This window comes from Malaclemys terrapin, chromosome 5, assembly GCF_027887155.1.
Source record: "Malaclemys terrapin pileata isolate rMalTer1 chromosome 5, rMalTer1.hap1, whole genome shotgun sequence".
Taxonomy (NCBI): domain Eukaryota; kingdom Metazoa; phylum Chordata; order Testudines; family Emydidae; genus Malaclemys; species Malaclemys terrapin.
The window spans coordinates 53,767,734-53,785,262 of NC_071509.1; the positions used below are offsets into that span (position 1 = coordinate 53,767,734).

Below are 17,529 nucleotides of genomic sequence, written 5' to 3' on the forward strand. Positions count from 1 at the left end.
GTGGGGTTTTTTTGTTTGTTTTACAGCGTTGCAACTGCACAATTTCTGCACACTAAGTGGCTTGGCAGTGTGTACGTCTCGGGAGTTAAAACGCAGAAAGCTGCTTTACAGGTAGAAACTTGCCAGTATAGACAGGGCCTTAGGGATAGTATATTAAATTAGTGTGAAATTCTGACAGGTTTGGGTCAGCCCTTCATCCTTCAAAGGTCACCAATGGGTGAGGATTTCAGATGAAATCTAAAAAATAGATGAGATCCTACCTGTTCTACATGGATAGATAGTAAGAACCAAATTTTCAAAGCAACCTCAACCTGTCTTCCAATTGCAGGAAACAAACAGAAAATGGTCAAATCACTGCATGTGCTATTTTTGAACACTATTGCTTATGCCCAGAGAAAATTTACATATATGAAGCCCAATTTCTGTTTCACTTGCACACACAAATGGGATTTTTCACATTTAAAGTTTACCATTTGGATGCATAAGTGCCGGTGCTCCAAAAATTCTGCACTGAAAGTGCACACACATACAGACTGTTTTTTTTAAAAATTGGCCCTAAAGTTCCCATGATTTTTCATATTGTGATGCATTCTCCATGAGCCTATCCTTGAAGACCACTTGAAAGCTGTGGGTGGTGCAGAATGCAACTGCATGCCTGCAACCTATAGCTGCAGAAAATATGACTGCAGTTTCTGACAAGTGGGCAGGCTTTCTGTTGGCTTCCAGATGCATTTCCTAGGGTTGACATTGAGCTAAAAGTCTTGTGTGTGTGTGTGTCCTGACTATCTGAGAGACCACCTCACCCCCATTAGCTATAGCAGCAGAGTACTTGAGCTAACAGTCCCACAGTTAAACGTCTGCAAGCTGGTGGCATGGTGTTCTCTGTAGATTAGATTGCCTTCAACTATTCATTTATCCCCACTTTATCCAGCAGAGCGTGATTCTGATGATATGTAGGGCACATTGTTTGTTCTTAACTCTTCTATTTCTGCTTGTTGCCTCAGGATGATGAGGGTGATTGGATGGACTGGTGTATAGCAGACCCTACCCGATAGCTGCTATAATGTGGGTATAAGTTACAGTTTCTGTGGAAAACCTATATTTGAATTTTCTAGAATTTTATGTGATTAAATTGTGAAGCAAAACATTGTCTTAAGAGGGGGTTTTCACCCCTTCACATAACACAAGAACCAGGGATCACTCGATGATATAAATAAGCAGCAGGTTTAAAACAAACATAAAGAAGCACTTTTTACACAACACACAGTCAACCCATGGAACTCGTTGCCAGGGGTATTCTGAAGGCCAAAGGTATAACTGGGCTCAAAAAAGCCAAGATGGTCAGGGACAAACCACCATTCTTTGGGTGTCCATAAACCTCTGACTGCCACAAGCTGGCACTGGATGACAGGGGATGGATCACTCAAAATTACCCTGTTCATTCTCTCTGAAGCATCTGGCACTGTTGGAAGACAGGTTACTGAGCTGGGTGGACCATTTTTCTGATTCAGTATGGACATCCTTGTGTTCTTAAATCTTGTTTCTTTTTAAGAAGACCAGAAGGGAATGGCACAGCATGCATTTATTTGAATTTGCAAATTTTTACAATGTAAAATTGGTAAATGAATCTTTTTGCTCAAACAGTAAATAACTCATTAAATGCGCTTAGATGCGTCTGTGTAATTTTTTCCCTCGGATTTTACTTGTTAGTTTTCTTCTGTTTAGCACTTTCCTACTTATTCATCCATTTTATTAAGTACTTTGAATAGAGCTGGTTGAAACATTTTTGACACAGATGGCTTTTTGACTAAATAGAAATTTTCACAAGTATATGTTTGGTTTTCATTTCAATTTTTTCTTGTTTAGGTTGTCAAAAACTGGAGAAGCTTTTGGTTTCAGGTTTTTATTTTTTTTTCAGTGAACCCCCCTAAAATTCCATGAAATATTACAACAAAAGCAAAAATATATATCTTGAACTTTTTAAAGCAAATAACATACATTTTTGACCAACTTGTGTTTTGAAGAAAGCACTTGCTTTTAGTAAAGCTATGATGAAAAATCTAATTTTAAAAATTTAATTTTTTTATCTTGAGAAATTTGGGGCCAACTACTGCCATCATTACTCTGACAAAACTCCCATTGAAACCAGTGAAATGTTTTTCTTAAATGAGTATGGATTTAGAACTGCAGGATTTGGTTCTTTTGAAGGAAAAGTAAGAAAGTATTGCTGTTTTGCCAGTCAGTGAGGGGAGAAAAGAGACTATTTTGTATGACAGTCTGCCTCAAATGAAAGTAAGAAGTTCATACAAATCTCCCTTGTGTAATATTTTTCTAGCCAAGAGATGTGACAGACAGGAAGTATTCTATTCATAAAGCACCTGCTTCATATGGGAAGATGTAAAATATCCTAAGGGTATTCCAGTAAAAATTGAAGTAAAGATCTCTCTTTCTCTTTTTCTCTCAATAGTTGGGAAGAACATCACTGGCAATGCACCTTACTTTCTGATATTTGTTACTAAAGAAAGCTCCCAGTTCCAGAAGAGACTCTAATAGGAGTATATAACAACAATACTCGGCTTAAGAAAGGTAAGGAAATAATTGGTCTCTAGGTTTTGAAGTAATACTGTAAGGAATATCTTGGTTTTAACAGTTCAAGATGTTGGGTGGAGAGGGAGATGTGAGAGAAAGTAGATAACTGATAAGAAAAGGATGTGTCTTAGATATAATGCCTTGAGTTGTAAACATATAAAACAAGAAACTCTAACTTCATGCTCAAGGTAGAAAAGCGTCCAAATGTGTGTGTTACTGTACTTCCAACCACCACTATGTATAGAATCAGACATTTTACTTTCTTCTCAGCCAAAAGGGTCAACATGGGCTATCCAAAGGTTCAGGAATGTCTCAGGTCTCCTGTGCAACTGTTTTGCTGAGATAGACATTTTTCATGTTTGCAGAATGTGTCACCATTGGCAAATTATTGACAAGAAGTGATCCATCCTTTTAAAATCTAAAGTACTGATCTGCACTTCATTTCTTAATGGAGGATTTTAAATTGTCTAGTGGCACATAAAATATTCTTAACTCTCCTGTCCCAATGCCATCAGCACCTACAAGAAGAAGTTGGAAACAGATAAAACTTATTATAAATGTTTCTAATTAAGGTGGAATGACAATAACAGAGGATAAATACTTTGCACACCTCATTTCATATACTTTCCAGTATGGACAGATCATATGAATTGTACATGGTCCTTTTTAATATCTCTATAGTGTATATTTGGCTAAGCTTGCAAAGACTTCACACTCATCTTGATGTCATTTCTATGTTAGTCTGTGTACCTGTATGTAATGCGATAACTTTTGAATGACGCATTAAATCAATTCCAAAATTTCAAGTAATATTCTAGGCATTAATGGCGAGAACCCCATTGATTTGGGGGGAAATTGAAAAACTAAAAGGAGGAAAAATGGGGACCCATGTAACCCTGCCATCTGTTTAGCACAGCTAACAGCTTCAATCACTTCTACAATTGTGTATCGTTCAAACCACTGGCTGATGGCACTTAGGTGAGCGGCAGACACCACCAATCTGATTGACTTAATGTACCCTCTCTCCACACATGCACATCATATGTTATTTGAAAGCTCACGTCTACTTTAAGATTGAGGTATTATGTGGAACAGTCATGTGGTGCCATTCCTATATAAAGGGGAATAAACAATGACACCATCAACATGTTAAAGTGACCACTTTGAAGGATCTGCATTCATTTTTGTTAGTTTAATGACTCCATGTATTATTTCAGGACATAAAATTGGATTATTTTTTGATCCTCAAAGGATCCCAACAACAATCTAAAAGGTAAAACAAAATCTAATAATAAATGTGTATATGTATCATTGAAATGCAATAGCGTTGGTGACACTTCTAGTCCACATCATTATCAGCTTGTTCATCATTATGATCTCTGTCAAAAGTGTATGGTTTACCACAGTCTTCATTGCCTTGGCATGCACACAGTTCTTTGCAGGGAAGCTTGTTCTGACTACGGACACAGTTGACTGTGCAGCAACCTGTACCAGTACAGGCACAAATAAGGTCCTGTAGAAGCTCAGGTGCCATTGGGTCCTTGAAGAATATGAGTAGTAGTTCATTGTCCACTTTTTTCCATTCTTGTTGCAATGGTGATCCAATACTTTGTCTGTCTATGTGTGAAGCCATCCAAATTTTAAAAACAAAACAAAAAAACAGGAGTACTTGTGGCACCTTAGAGCTAACAAATTTATTTGAGCATAAGCTTTTGTGGGCTTCATTGGATGCATAGAATGGAACATATAATAAGAGTGTGTATATATATACATACAGAGAAGATGCCATACCAGCTCTAAGAGGCTAATTAATTAAGATGGTCAATTACAGACAGTTGACAAGAGGTGTAAGGATAGTTACCATAAGGAAATAGATTCAAGTAGTGTAATGACTCAGCCACTCCCAGTCTCTATTCAAGCCAGAGGTAATCGTATCTAATTTGCAAATCAATTCAAGCTCAGCAGTTTCTCGTTGGAGTCTTTTTTTTGAAGTCTTTCTATTGCAAAATTGCTACCTTCAGGTCTGTTACTGAGTGGCCAGAGAGGTTGAAGTGTTCTCCTACTGGTCTTTGTATGCCAAGATGTTCTTTTGACCTGCTCTTCAAAGCTATCTTCACATGGTGGGAGTTTGGCCAGTGACTGTCCTTTTGGATGGCTAGATTGAGGCACAAGGAATTCAGGTCTCTGGGCCTATTCTGTTTCTCTTTGATCATACAGCATTGCCACCAACTTCCTTGCTACAGAAATTGTAGATTACTTTTTGATGGTGAGTCGGTTTTGGATGTGATCTAGGTTTTTCAAATTCTGCATACTGCATAAGAGACTCTGATTGCCTGGGGAGCGTAAGTGACTTTTCTTTCCAGTGCTTCAGTGATATTTCTTGTGATGCTGGACTGTCTGCAGACTTTTCTTGATATAGCACTCTAGCCATTGAATGGAAGGTATTCTTTCTATCAGCAGTCTCTGTGCGGATGTCTGTATTATCATCATCTTTATGGATGAGATTTCTACCAGCATGCAGTGGCACAATTCCATTTGGAATGAACATACTTCCCTGGAATATTTCTACTTCAATTTTGCAGCACTAATGATGAACCACCTCAGCTCATCATAATTCATGCAGAATCCATGAAAGTGTAATATTTCAATTACATTGAGAATTCATGGTGTAGCTGTGCAGCAAGTCTTCTATGGAGTTGTGTTATAATTTTGGTGTTACATGATATACACTTCACATTTGAGAGGCACCTTCTTTGAACATCTTCTGAAGGATGCTGCTCACTGCAGGCTGAATTATATGGCTTTTTTATTTATCAACCAAAGGACAAACTTCTGCACCACTTGGGGCACAAAAGTAGCTGACCTCTGTAAACAATCACTTGGCTTTGGATGATATTCTGAGGTTTTCATTTTGGCTATTTCAGACCAAAGCACTGAGGTGGGCACTATAAAAAGAACACTTGTTCATTGGCAAGTTGTTCATCAGGCTCCTTTGCCAGAAGAACATCCACAAAACATTTGGATGATGCAAGTTTCTGCATTACATTACTAGCAGATTGAATAGCATCAGCTAATGTTATTGTTGTTTCACTACATAGGACAATGGTAAATTTGCCTTGTCCATGCTGTGCATAGAATGAAATTGCAGAACCATAGTATTTTTTCTAATCTTGCCTGTAATTTTACTACTGGAATAGCTTGCAGTTTCTACAGCTGAGGGAAGTAGGGCTTTATATCTTTGTAGCTGCATAGACAGGAGAAGAGCCGCCTTGTTGTACACAAGATCATTGTCTATCTCTTCAATCAGCTGATAAAATGCAATGTCTTATGTTGCCCATATTGCTGCAGTGTAGGTAGCTGGTTTTGCTTTAAGATTCGTTTTACTCACATAGGAAGAAAGGCATGTTGAGTGATAAACTACATCCTTAGTAATCAAGTCTTCTGCAGATATTCTGCACACTATGTCATCATCTCCTCTTTGATGTGCTCTCTCAAATGTTTCTGTTTTATGAGGGAACGGCGAACCGCGGCCACTGGGAGCTGCGGGCGGCCGTGCAAATGTAAACAAACTGTCTGGTGGCCCACGAGTGGATTACCCTGATGGACCGCAAGTTGCCCACCACTGGACTAGATGCTACACTGTATGTACAAAAGCTTGCAGATGGAGAACATTACATTAGGAATTCACATTAATTTATATCTACCCACTATACAGTACAAATTATGGGCACGTATTCTCAACCTGCAGCATGAGACTGATCGGGTCAGGAAATTTCAACTAAAAATATAGAAAACTATTATAATCACTTGTGAGATACTTTGACAATTCAGAATATATTATGTGAAAATGTTTCATGTAATATTTTGCAAAATATTGATATTTGCCGTTTTTGACATGTGCTAAACAGGTTCATCGTTTCTGAAAAGAAAATACTTGCCTATGCCAAACCAATAATGCTTTTAAAATACGTTGTTGTTTGCTAGCTTTTATGAATAAATATCATATTAAGGAGTGAAAATTAACTTTACCACATGATTAGGACTACAGTTTGTGTTTCTGGAACTGCAAAAAATGACACTTTCTCATTCTGGGTACCATTGTTTCACCTCACCTGTAGGCTTACAGCACCACTTGAAAGCTCCACATCATACCTCACCTAAATGTACATAAAATAAGCATTCAAATGATATGTGATGTGGGTGTGGCCACTTTTGGAGAATGGCCACATGCCAATTAACACCGTCCAGCCAAACAATGTCCCTGCTCATCCTCCCAATAGAGTTTAACATGTTGACATCCTGAATAACTTGTCTCCTAGACAAATAATAATGATGGGGGAAGGGGAATGGGGTTGTGCACAGACTCTGGCACGGGGTAGAGAATGGGGGACCCAAGTATGGAGGAAGCGAATAATGGGAGGCACACAGAATGGGGTGTGGGGGAAGACTGGGGAAACCTGGTATGGGGATGGGAAGCATGCGGAGCCTCTCCTGTGGAGGTAAGGGAATACTGGAGGGCATGGGGGAAGTGGGAATGTGAACATACAGAGCTGCTGGCGGCATTGGGGGGAAATGGGTGACCCTCAGATGGGAGGAGAAGGGAATAGTAGGCACACAAAACCCCTGGCAGGAGGAAGTTTGGATGGAGTCCTTAAAATAGAGGGGAATGAGAAGGTGGCATGTAGGGAGGTTGTGGGGTGGAATGGAGGAATGCAAAGAGCTGCTGGTGCAGTGTTCTTAGCCTACAGAAGCAATGAAGTATGTGACTCCCCAGTATAAACGTATAATAGTACATCTGTATAAATTTAGGTCCAGTTTTTTACTTAATGGAGGGATTTAACCTCTTTGTTTTGTATGAAGAATATAGTGTGTCTTCCTACATTTATTACACATAATCTGGGGATTAAAGATGAATTTTCAGCTAATTCTGTTAGTTAATTTATGGGGGTGGCATTAATTTTAAAAAAAGGTAAGTAATGTTTGCTGCCTGATCTTATTTTAACTCTTTTGCTAACAAATGACTAGTTTGTTACCATTCAGTTTCCACATAGTTAAAACTCATTGCCAACATTCCTCAAAAGTACATTTAAATAAATTATGCTGTTATCAAGCAAAGTTTATAATCTTCCCCCCAATTTTTCCTGTTATAAGGTCATATCATTTCCCTCCATAAAACTTAATGCAGAGCACACTTAACCTGTGCATCTAAATTGCTGAGGTTGTAATTAAGGTTTAGTGTTATTCTGTGAGGGAGATTAATGTGTTCTGTGTAGTGTTTTCTTATTAGTGGAAGGCAGAAGGAAGTTCCTTGTGAAGATGTGGAGTCTGTCTCCATCAGTGGAAAGATGCTGTATGAAAGCTAGGGTATAAGAGGCGTCCCCTAACTTTGTGTTTCCATGCTTTTTAGGAGTTGTGTAAGGGTAATATTCCCCTTAGCCAATTTTTATTCCTTTTTAAATGAAGCTTTTGTTTATACATAAACAATATGGTAGTTTGCAAGTGGCACATATTTTACTGTACTCTAGCCTATATAATACCACACAATTAAAATAAAATACTTATATGAAAGAGGCCACTTTCATATTAGTTTGTGTAGAACACTGTATCTCATAAGTACTATATGTAAAACATACACTACTTGTTCCGGATTTGCATATATGTTTAATAGGTTTTTGTTCCATCAGTTAATAAGAGTTTTCTAATACAAAATGTGCCCCATAGTCTTTCCATAAAAAATTCTGTGACAAGAACACACTGCTTTATACTGTAGAAAATAAGAGGCAGAAATGTAATACTGAATAATTTATACATTTTTGAATCTCCACATCGTTGTTAATGCTCTTTTTTATTTGTATATTCAAATGCATCCTCTTATTTTATTTATTGTATTATGTTTCTGTTGTCTTTGATGTAGTTGTAAATTAATTCTTTATTTTAGTATGAATTTTTTTGATGGTTTATTTAGCTCTAGTTCCATCTCCTCTCCTTTATTTATACATATGTTTTCTTGATTCTCAGTCTACTATTTCATTTTCTTTCTCAGTGTAACAGCTGATGACTTCAGGCTTGTTTTTGCTTCTAGCACCTGTCCTGGTGTTCCAAAAGCTTAAAATTTCCTTTTAGGCATTCTTTCTGCTCTTCCATTCCTTGAGCAGGTGGGGGAATAGAAAAGCCTTCATTTTCTTCAACTCTAACATTTACTATCCCCAACATTATTTATTGCGTCACCCTGCCTTTTTAGTTTGTGTTATCCTATCTCTAACCACTATAACCCACTCTTCTCTCCCAGAGCCAGGGATAGAATTCAGGGTTCTTGATCACCAGTATTATACAGCTGATTAATAAATAGCTGTGTAACCCACTATGAAAATGCATGTCAAATCTTCCACCAGTGAGTGGTCTATGCAGGGGCTAACAATTATTCTGCATAGGCTGCAGAGAAGGGCAGTGGGGTTGGGGGACCATCCAGTCCACAGCCTGACCACTTTTTGACTGGGCCAAACCTGAATGGTGCTGCAACCCTGTGTGCCAGGTCACAAAACAACTTGCTCAGATTTGGAGAGGATGGATGAGATGCCCATGGGGTGGAGGGTGGGAAGGGAAGGGTGTCAGGCTGCTGATAGGGGAGGGGCACCTGAGATGGGAAGAGGGGGGTCAGTGAAGGGAAATCTGTGCCCCCCACTTTAATGGCATCCTGCAGCCCTTGTTCTGGTAGCTAAACAGAGAGTAGCTAAGTTAGAGATCTGAAGGTGAAGGGGTTCAAAACCCTGCTTCTGATCTATGTGGGAGGATGCTATAGTTGCATGCAAGTCACACAGTGCAAAGATTATTTTAAAACACATTTGTATTTAAAAACTATGATAGTCTGTAAATTATGGTTTGAATCACCAAAATTCACATTTTACATTTAGCTCATTTGTTACACGGTTTGCATGAGGAACCCACTGGTCGGTGTGGTGTATGTGTTGCAGTGCCTGCTTCCGGCCCCTCCACAAACGCAGTCAGAGACCATCTGAAGCGCAGCACCTGTGTCCTTTTATTGTTTGTGTCACTTCCCACCAACTACTATTTACAAGTATTTACAGAGACCAACACTCCTGGAGACTACTAGCTTCCCAGCCAGCAGGGATCTAGAGCCCACACTCCTCCCTTTCCTGTCTCCCCCTGCTTCCTGTCTCTTAGCCAGCTTTATAGGGCAGGCTGGCTACCCAGGCCTGCAGGTGGATCCACTCTGGTAATTAGGGCGTGGCCCCTCAGCCAGCCCAACTAATACGCTTCTTCCTCTGGAACAGGGCTAACAGGGGCCTGGCTTGTTTCTCCTAGCCAGCACCCTGTTACAGTATGTTGTATATCTCCTGCTGTGCCCAATCCACAAAGGATTTGAGCCTGTGATAGCTCTCATCTTGAGAAGTGGCTTTTTAGCACAAGCTGTAAAGGGTCATGCTTTTATCTCTAGGGATCATAAATTCAATCCCTGGTATTTGCCAAGTTGTTGACTGTCACACTTGCAGTGTAGCAAGTTGGCATGTTTGACGATGAGAGGAATGCTTCATGGTGGCCCTAAAGGGGAGAGAAATAGGCAGATCTGCTGGTGTAATGTAGGAGAAAACAGCCTACAGCTCCCTCTGGCTGTATCAAATTTCCAGAGATCTATGAGGCTACAAAATGTTTGAGAAGTGAGTGATGACAAAGCCTCCTTCACCGAAGTTCCCTCTAGCTGACAGGTTATATTGTCACTGCTAAACATGGAGGGCTGCTCTTGCTGAACTTACTTTCAGTAATTTCTAAATAGGGATAAAATATCATGAACAAAGAAATTACCAACACTGTCAGAGCCTCTCTCATAGAATCATAGAATATCAGGGTTGGAAGGGACCTCATCTAGTCCAACCCCCTACTCAAAGCAGGACCAATCCCCAACTAAATCATCCCACCAGGGCTTTGTCAAGCCTGACCTTAAAAACTTCTAAGGAAGGAGATTCCAGCACCTCCCTAGGTAACCCATTCCAGTGCTTCACCACCCTCCTAGTGAAATTTTTTTTCTAATATCCAACCTAAACCTCCTCCACTGCAACTTGAGATCATTACTCCTTGTTCTGTCATCTGCTACCACTGAGAACAGTCTAAATCCATCCTCTTTAGAACCCCCATTCAAGTAGTTGAAAACAGTTATCAAACCCCCCCCCCCTTCTTCTCTTCTACAGATTAAATAATCCCAGTTCCCTTAGCCTCTCCTCATAAGTCATGTGCTCCAGCCCCCTAATCATTTTTGTTGCCCTCCGCTGGACTCTTTCCAATTTTTCCACATCCTTCTTGTAGTGTGGGGCCCAAAACTGGACACAGTATTCCAGATGAGGCCTCACCAATGTCGAATAGAGGGCAATGATCACGTCCCTCGATCTGCTGGCAATGCCCCTACTTATACAGCCCAAAATGCCATTAGTCCTCTTGGCAACAAGAGCACACTGTTAACTCATATCCAGCTTCTTGTCCACTGTAACTCCTAGGTCCTTTTCTGAAGAACTGCTGCCTAGCCACTCGGTCTGTAGCAGTGCATGGGATTCTTCCATCCTAAGTGCAGGACTCTGCATTTGTCCTTGTTGAACCTCATCAGATTTCTTTTGGCACAATCCTCTAATTTGTCTAGGTCCCTCTGTATCCTATCCCTACTCTCCAGCATATCTACCACTCCTCCCAGTTGAGTGTCATCTGCAAACTTGCTGGGAGTGCAATCCACGCCATCCTCCAGATCATTAATGAAGATATTGAACAAAACTGGCCCCAGGATCAACCCTGAGGCACTCTGCTTGATACCGGCTACCAACTAGACATGGAGCCATTGATGACTACCCATTGAGCCCGATGATCTAGCCAGCTTTCTATCCACCTTACAGTCCATTCATCCAGCCTATACTTCTTTAACTTGCCAGCAAGAATTCTGTGGGAGACCATATCAAAAGCTTTGCTAAAGTCAAGGAATAACCTGCCCACTGCTTTCCTCTCATCCACAGAGCTAGTTATCTCATCATAGAAGGCAATTAGGTTAGTCAGTCATGACTTGCCCTTGGTGAATCCATGCTGACTGTTCCTGATCACTTTCATCTCCTCTAAGTGCTTCAAAATTGATTCCTTGAGGACCTGCTCCATGATTTTTCCAGGGACTGAGATGAGACTGACTGGCCTGTAGTTTCCCGGATCCTCCTTATTCCCTTTTTTAAAGATGGGCACTACATTAGCCTTTTTCCAGTCATCTGCGACCTCCCCCGATCGCTGTGAGTTTTCAAAGATAATGGCCAATGGCTCTGCAATCACATCACATCTTCAAGAGTTCTAACACAGGAGCAACTTCAGCAGACAGTTTCTCCCTCTGATTCCTAAACAGTGTAGCTCCTCTTCTCCATGGCTTTAGGGAGCTAACCACTGAGGTACACAAGATATGTAAAAAAAACACTCGGAATTTAGCACAAAAACTACATTTAGTGGCAGTTAAAATTGTGTCAGGAATAGAGCTGTATGAATAACTGATCTTTTGGTTTGGTGGCTAACCTGAAAAATTGGGGGGGAAATCATTTTGGTTGAACAAAAGTGTGGGGTTTTATTTTGTTTTTCAGAGTTTTTATCTTAATTTTTTTTAATATAATTGAAGTAAAATTCAAAATGAAAAGTCATTTTGAATTGAAAAGTTGAAATGCTTCATTTAGAAAATGTCATAATGAAACATTTTGACTTTTTAAGTTTTTTTCAACTGAAACAATTTGATAAATTTGACATAAATTCACAAAATGTTTCAGTCAAACTGAATCTGCATTTTTTCAGTGAAAAAAAGTTTTATCTGAAAAATTCCACCCAGGCATCCAAAACCTGGAAAAAAAATCGGAAGTGGTAGTTAAGGAAAGAGTCTCTTCTCTATAGTTAATTTACTGTGGGAATTTTAGACATTTTAATATAACAGCTTCTAATCAGACAAAAGCCAATTTTGGAACATACCTTTTCTGCCATTTTAATAAGAGGAACTGTTGTATCTGATTTTTTTTAACATCGCTTTTGATAGTATTTCTTGGTTCTAATCAGGCCTTCATTTCTTTTACATTCTATCCTGTTAATAATTAGAACTAAACATTTTGTTCCTACTTTAATGCCATAGTACCAAGCACAGTGCCCATGCTCACTAGAAGCAGTGAGCGGGAAGCCCCTTGCCACAGTATCTGGTATCCTCTCTTAATCCTTTATTTCACTGGCTTTTGTGCCCACTTTATTCCTGGTGTAACTATATTGTAGTTTCATTGGAGTTACACTAGGGATAAGTTTGGCACATTATCTCTTGTGCTGGGCCCAAGTTGCTAAGTCTGGCTCTGGATCTTAGTTTTCCTCAATATGTGAGGCTGTTCACAGATGGTCCGTTATAGACAGAGGCTGTAGTCACAATGTTCAGATTGGATCTGAATTCCAATATTCAGGGGTCTTCTGATGCTGTTGATCCAGTTTGGGTTCATCTCTCTAGTATGTCCTTTTGATTTCGCCTCAGTGTTGAATTCTGATGTATAACCAGCATGAAATACAGTAGGCAAGAGGAATCCCAAGATAAGAGGCGATTATACATCTACATACTCCAGGGGTAGGGCCAGTGAGAGACTCCCCTTTTTAGCCCAACTGGTAGTGTTGCTGTCTACACCTCAGACCCATCTCTAGTCTATAAAGTTCAGATTTGGATCTTAACTGTACTCAGGAGTTTTGGGTTCGGGGTTTTGGTTCGTGCCATCTCTGCCCTACATCATGAGTCCTGGGGTTTGCCTCTGCTAAGGAGGTGGGTATGTTTGCACACACCAAATCCTGCTGTAAATGTTGTAGTGGCAGTGCATTAATTGGCTAAATGTTCTTAGAGGCCCCAGTTCAGGAGAACATCCCTATTCAGGAAAGCACAGAAGCATATGCTGAACTTTAACCACATAGATAAGAGTGTTCCTGAATCAGGTACTAAGTGACTGGCAAGATATCAACAGATGCAACTTTTCTGGGAATTCTAGAAGAAAAAGAACCAATATTTAGATTGGACCTCATGATATAACACTATTCTCTGTGGTGACCTCCCTCTCTGCAGCTTTTCATCTTGTGTCTGTATTGGTAATGCATTTCTGTTTATCTCTGCAAGTAGTCACAGGACACTGTGGGGTACATTTCAAAGCAGTGCAGAGGGCATTATACAAGTCTCATGAATCTACTTCAGTATCAAAGGGGTAGCCGTGTTAGTCTGGATCTGTAAAAGCAGCAAAGAGTCCTGTGGCACCTTATAGACTAACAGACGTATTGGAGCATGAGCTTTCGTGGGTGAATATCCACTTCACACACGAAAGCTCATGCTCCAATATGTCTGTTAGTCTATAAGGTGCCACAGGACTCTTTGCTGCTTTTATAAATCTACTTGGTAACCATATGTAAAATGCCTTCTCTGTCTCTATTTCACAAACCTTCTAAAACCATATATTCTGTGAAGCCTTTTTTTTTTTTTTTTTTCTTCCTTGAATGACCATGTTCAGCTCTTCATTGTACTGTATTGCTTTTACCATTAGGCTACAAGTTCTTAGGGATAAGAATCTGTTAATTGCTGAGCAGGTCACTTACTGTACAGTGCTAGCCTATGTATGCTTATGTTGCTATAGTAATTAGAAACCTTTATAAAATTATGCTGCAGTATTCTACGGTAATGATGCAAAACAGTATTTCTTACAGTAGTGTTATTACAGTGCTGAAGGCCATAATTGTACAATACTGCAACATTTTTAAAATAAAGCCTGAGAGAGTTAAACTCTAGGACATTGCTTCCAAAATGAACCTCAGAAATATTGCTACATTTTCAAACATGTATTTTATACACTGCACCTGCAGACTATATGCACACACTTGCAGCAAATAAAAGTACATGGAACACACACATGTGCAAAAATTATAGTTACATGCAAATGGTTCACTCCGTTCATTTTCCATGTGCCTATTTTGTAGGTGCAACTTAAAGCACGTATACTATGTTTGAAAATTTGGCCCATAATGTCTTGTATATCTCTACCTAATATTCACTGCTGTCTATAGTTACCTTGAAGTTCTGTGATTCTCTGTATTTACAATAGAGAGACAAGGTGGGTGAGGTAATATCTTTTATTGGACCAACTTCTGTTGGTGAGAGAGACAGGCTTTCAAGCTTATGCAGAGCTCTTCTTCAGGTCAGCGTAAAGCTCTGTGTAAGAGTGAAAGTTTTTCTCTCTCGCTAACAAAAGTCGGTCCAATAAAAGATATTGCCTCACCCATCTTGTCTCTCTAATATCCTGAGACCAACATGGCTACAACATCCCACTGCATACAACAATGTACCTATAATGGGCAGAGATGTCTCCAAATCTGTATCCTGGCTAGTAGCAAGAGCTGAATTTTCCCTTCAGAGTGACAACCGGTTAATTTTGTTTCCCATAATCAGGTCTTGAAAAGGTGTACTTTGTGTTAATGCAGTATCCAGTAGAAATAATATCTTATAGTATTGCCTTATCTGTGCCCGTACTGTGTATATGTATCATCGTGTCAAGCAACGCACCCCCACCATATCATCCTTCTCTCCCCTTTCCTCCACCCTGAAAAAAGAGAGGAAAAAGTATTTCTAGGAGATTGAGATTTAGTTTGATAGCAGGTACACAGCATACAAGCAGTTCTCTCTACAATAGCTTTTCAAGACCTTTTAAACTGTTATCTGAATTTGAACCTATGTTTACAAAAGATAAACCCCATAATTATATAATGAATATCCTGCTGGCTCTGGAAGGTATAGTCTACTGGTATGAATAGCATTCTTAATATAGGCAACAAAATGTCTCTTCCTCTAGTGAACCTGTAACATTAGTTCTTTATCACCTGGTGGAACTTAAAATCTGAAAAACATACAGTCTTCTGTAAGTGAAAGCTCCGGGAACAACTGAACTTCCAAAGAGACGTATTCACACTGTAGTTTGGTTAATAAACTAGACTCTGAAATTAAATCCAAACACATTCAATACCATACAGCCTTCTCATTACAGGGCTCCATAATTTGATGGAGGTATAATTTACTGGAGTGCAGTTGGTCATAGCTTATTAAATGCAATTATAATTCTTATATTTTACTGAAGATTTAATAGTCAAACTGGATAATGCATTTTATTGCATATTTTAGCATATGTATCTAAATAATGTTAAAACATAAGAAATTTCATTGTAAAGAGGACAGAGAAAAAATGAGTGGAGCTGAGTTATGCATTCCTGTCTTCCTAAATTCATTGGTTATGTAAATCTGCTGTGTTGTACTTTTTGTTTCAGTAACATTTGACAAAGCCATGGCTACAGATGAAAGGGACACTAAACAGAATGTTCAGGCTGAGGTACTGGGTACTGATGCTTCAGGTACTGTAAAAACTAAATTGGTGCTTTTGATTGCAACTTAAAGAGGCAGAATCCATTTTCTTTTTCATTTTGTTTATGTATGAAGCTTCTTTCTTCCTCATGAACTGGGCAAAAGAAATGTAAAGCTGCCTATATAATCTGTGCACTTGCTGTGACTGAGAGATTCTAGTGGTGACCAGTCTTCCAGGTTTTATCACAGACTGGTCTCCTGACATTTTCCATTTTAAATAAAAGTGATATATCATAGTTTGGGCTAGCAAATACTTAGTGATTGTAAACCGCTGTTTTGAAAAAAAAACAGCTCTTTCTTATTTTTAATGGGCCAAATCCTATAGCCCTTTCTCAGGCAAAACTCATGGGACTTTTCTCTGCGTAAAGACTAGGTAATGACAGCAAGCATTTGCTCCAATATTTCTTTCCTTTCTTATAAAGTTGCAGTTATATCTTATTATTATTTCACATGGGCTTCTATGTTGAGCTTATATAATATTCAGCTCAGATTTAGCCTCACATGAATCAAAGAATTCTAGAAATTAGAGATGGAGAGGCAGTACTGTATTAGATTATCTTGTTACCCTTATTTCAATGCGGGTTTGTTCCATTTAGTATATTCCTGTGTAACACACTGTTTGTGGCACCCAGAACTGTCAGCCACTGTGTTACCCCTCTATGTTAGCAACAGTGAGAGCTCTGTTGCTGCTAAACCATGTGTCAGCTCTCTGACACACCATCCTGATCTGCCTTGCCAGCAAACTCTTCAAGACTCTGACAGTCTAAACCTTGCCTTGCTCATAACAATCAGTGAACCCCAGTTCCCCAGAGCATCCGCCGGTGTTGTCCAGTCCCTCTCACTGTACACTCACAGAAATTATTGAGTTTGCTGCCTCCAAAAAGATGGAGCACATATCAGCCAGTTAGGCTAGCTGAAGAGTCGCTCTAATACATAGCACTCAAGATGCTTTGTAATAAAACAAGAATAAATTTATTCATAAAGATCAGAGATTTAAGTGATACTGAGCAAGAGAAAAAAGAGACAGGTCTGGTTACAAACAAACCAAAATAAAACACGTTTTCTATTAAAGCTTAATCTTAGCAAGTTACATTCTTTGCCTAAGCAGTTTTCTTACTCATATCAAGTTACCAGCATCTCCAGCCCACTAGGCCAGGGGAACCAACATTCACAGAATACTGTTCACATGGTTCCCTAAGTGATGGATCCCTAAAATGCCTTTTTGTTCCCCTTATATTATCCAAAGTCCATTTTCTCTGCCTCAAGAGCCAGGAAAGATTCCTAGGGTGCAGACTCTGTCCCCCGGTGTGCTCAATAAACTGCCACTTGATTGTTTGTTTATCATATATGTAAATGTGCTTTCATTGCCCTCTGCCAATAATCAAGCTGGTCAGACAGGTAAATACACATTCCTTTTATCTAGGGCAGGCTGGGTTTATGCACTGCTTCCCAAACACATTTTAAGAACATATTTCCTGCAGGCATATATAACTCTTTGTACACTAGCCATA

At 39.4% G+C, this 17,529-nt stretch overlaps 1 protein-coding gene across 1 annotated transcript in view; it reads left to right on the forward strand.

The window, feature by feature from the left end:
• The first annotated feature begins 2,524 nt into the window (after positions 1-2,524).
• The window catches only part of CRACD (capping protein inhibiting regulator of actin dynamics), a 132,406-nt gene continuing 117,401 nt past the window's right edge, over positions 2,525-17,529 (forward strand). Inside the window, exon 1 of the mRNA XM_054029589.1 lies at positions 2,525-2,586. The gene's annotated coding sequence lies outside the window, so the exon portion shown is untranslated. The remainder of the gene's footprint in view (positions 2,587-17,529) is intronic.